The following is a 3,703-nucleotide window of genomic DNA, read 5'->3' as shown; positions in this document are numbered from 1 at the left end:
ACAAGTTAAAGGGTCATAATGTTGTCTAACAGACATCGCTTTCCTTCGAGACACAAAGGCGCGATAAAAACAACAGTTCACCATCTCTGTGGTGGGTACAGGCTGGTCTGCAAGTAGTGATACACTATGTGAATGGTCGTAGAGCACTGCACTCGCTCACTGAAATCACTGAACTCACAGAACTCACACTGTTATTGCCTGAGAGAAAACATGTCCTTGGAGAACATTTCTTACACTGTTGAAATTTAGGAAAAAGACTGGATTAACAATATTTTATATTATATAACAGGATTTTTTTTCTTCATATTTTGAAATACAAATATATTAGTGTGACTCTACATGCAAGAAAAAGGTAAGAAAATTATACATTTGACTAAATACATATTTATGCATTTGATATGTTTCTTTTCAATCAACACATATCTATTTATAACATTTTAATTTTAAGGTACAGTTTGGGGTCGGTTGGGGTCCATTTCCAATTATTATCAAGTTTCGCTGCTTCATATTTTTGTGAAAATCATGATACATTTTTTCATGATTCTTTGATGAATAGAGAGTTCAGAAGAGCTACATTTATTTTAAACAGAAAACTTTTGTAACATTATAAATGCCATTACTGTCACTTTTGATCAATTTAATGCTCCCTTGCTGAAGAAAAGCATTAGTTTCATTAAATGCAATACTCTAGAGCCTCGGATTCAAGAGAAACAGTGCGGTTTTCGTCCCGGTCGTGGAACACTGGACCAATACCCTCTCAATACCTCAATACCCTCTCCAGGGTGCTGGAGGGTTCATGGGAGTTTGCCCAACCAATCCACATGTGCTTTGTGGATTTGGAGAAGGCATTCGACTGTCCCTCACGGTGTCCTGTGGGCTAAGGTCTGTCCAGTCCCTGTACAACCGGAGCAGGAGCTTGGTTCGCATTGCCGGCAGTAAGTCAGACTTGTTCCCGGTACGTGTTGGACTCCGGCAGGGCCCTTTTTCACCGGTTCTGTTCATAATTTTTGTGGACAGAATTTCTAGGCGAAGCCAGGGGCCGGAGGGTATCAGGTTTGGGGACCACATGATCTCATCTCTGCTCTTTGCGGATGATGTTGTCATGCTGGCCCCATCAGACCAGGACCTTCAGCATGCACTGGGACGGTTTGCAGCCGAGTGTGAAGCGGCTGGGATGAGAAACAGCACCTCCAAATCCGACGCCATGGTTCTCAGTCGGAAAAGGGTGGCTTGGCCACTTCAGGTTGGTGGAGAGTTCCTGCCTCAAGTGGAGGAGTTCAAGTATCTTGGGGTCTTGTTCACGAGTGAGGGAAGGATGGAACGGGAAATTGACAGACGGATCGGTGCAGTTTCTGCAGTAACACGGTCGATGTACTGGTCTGTCGTGGTGAAGAAAGAGCTGAGCTGCAAGGCGAAGCTCTCGATTTACCGGTCAATCTACGTTATACCCTCACCTATGGTCATGAGCTGTGGGTCATGACCGAAAGAACAAGATCCCGGATACAGGCGGTCGAAATGAGCTTTCTCCACAGGCTGGCTGGGCGAGATAGGGTGAGGAGCTTGTCACTTGGGAGGAGCTCAGCATAGGTACAAGAATTACATAATGTCTATCCAACCAACTCCCAGATTTCTACTTCTGTGGATCTTTCTAACATATGTGTATTTTGCAAAGTTGAGGAAGAAACTTTGCTTCATTTATTCTACCATTGCAATCAGGTTAAATCTCTTTGGGATATCTTAAAGTGTTAGTTCACCCAAAAATTAAAATTATGTCAGTAATTATTCACCCTCATGTTGTTCCAACCCCGTAATACATTCGTTCATCTTCGGAACACAAATTAAGATATTTTTGATGAAATCTGACAGCTGGATCACTCCTCTATAGGCTTCAAAGGGAATGAAACTTGCTGGCCCAGAAAAGTTATTAAAGAGATCGTTAATATAGTCCAAGTGACTACAGTGGCTCAATCTTAAGTATATCAAGCAACGAGAATACTTTTTGTGTGCAAAAAAAAACAAAAATAACGACTTTATTCCACTATTCATTTCCTTCTCTCTGGGCCTCGAGTTGGTTCACGTAGTGTTTTTGCGCAGGGCGTCAGTGTTGTTAAAATGTGATTTAAACTTTTATAAAATGTGATTTAAACTGACAGATATTTCTTTAGGTTTCTAGGAGTGACTATGCTATTGATCTTGTTCTTAATTTCTGTGTTCGAGACCAGGCAGGTCTTGACCGCATTACAGTTCCATATCACTTCGCGTAGTCAACCGTAATAACGGAAAACAGGATACAATTCATAACAAGAAAAAACATGCACGCCCAAGCGCTTGATCTGCAATTTTCAATGTCTAGCTTCACAATCAATGGAAACATGCAGTTTAATTTTAATAAAGTATATAGTCCTAGGCTATCTATAATCAATAGAAAATTAAACTGAATAATTTATTAATTATTAAAAATAAATAAATAAATAAATAAATAAATGGATAGTCCTGCAGCAAGGATTTTTATTGCGGATAATATATAACAAATAAATAATTATTGATAGGCCTACTTGTTAAAATGGCTTTGTGTTTCATTTATTTAGCTAGTCTACTGTCATCTGTCAATAATATAAAAAAGAATGAACAAATTAATTATAACGAATTGAATTAATAAATAATAATATTGACGCACATGCTTTTCTGTCTCATTTTTGCAACATCTCTCTCTAATAACTGCATTAATAACTGCATAAAGCCGGGGACACACTTTAAGGTCGGTTATGAATGTAATTTGATACGTATGACTGCGTTTTCAGCGCGTTCAGTCTGTGTTCAAAGTCGGTGTTTAAAATCTGCTGCAGTCGATGAAAACAGTCAGACAATGTGTCAGCTAGCATTAGTCTGCTATCAGTGGCTCAAACCTCCGTTACTAACTCTAAAATGACGTTTTGGAATTAGCAACGCATTGGAATTGGATTAGATGCGTAAGAAATTAGTCCTACATACAAGAGCGTTTTAATGACAAAAACTTTACAAACGTCTTGAAATACATAATCTGAACAATGTTTCGAGGTGTGGTAACTGTAGTATAAGCGGAATAATTGACTTCAGGCCGTTGAATTATTAGAAAAATAATGCACACCCGAGGTGAACGGCCACTCCGCTTCGCGTCGTGACCGCACCTCGGGTGTGCATTATTTTTCTAATAATTCAACGGCCTGTCGTCAATTATTCCTTACATATAGGCTATATATAAATAATATAAAAAAAACAATAGATTTGATATCTTCATCGCTGAGATTTCCTTATTGTAAAATCTCTTAAATCATTAATAACAAGAACAACAACTGCCTTAAGAATTATGATCATATTTTTCTCACTGGGTGAGATGTCATTGTTATCTGTATTTTTTTCTTTACTTTATATTTTATGTCAATGTATCCCCAAGTTTCACTGAAATGCTTTGCAACTTTTTAAGGACCACCCGACCACTTAAAGTTTAGCTTTGATGATTTACGTGATTTTGTGGTTTCAGATTCGGTTTTATGCATTTGGCAGGTTAATTAATTCGCAAACGAATATCTCATTTATTTCAAAACACGTGACTTACAGTAGGCTAGCTAGGCCAAGGAAGGTGGTCCTTTAACACCAGGGGATTTCTGCATGTTGGTTATAAAAGTAGCCTATATCTAGGACACAAACACTCCCAAAATGCTCA

This window comes from Scardinius erythrophthalmus, assembly GCF_964197995.2.
Source record: "Scardinius erythrophthalmus genome assembly, chromosome: 16".
NCBI lineage: Eukaryota > Metazoa > Chordata > Actinopteri > Cypriniformes > Leuciscidae > Scardinius > Scardinius erythrophthalmus.
This window is presented reverse-complemented; position numbering follows the sequence as displayed.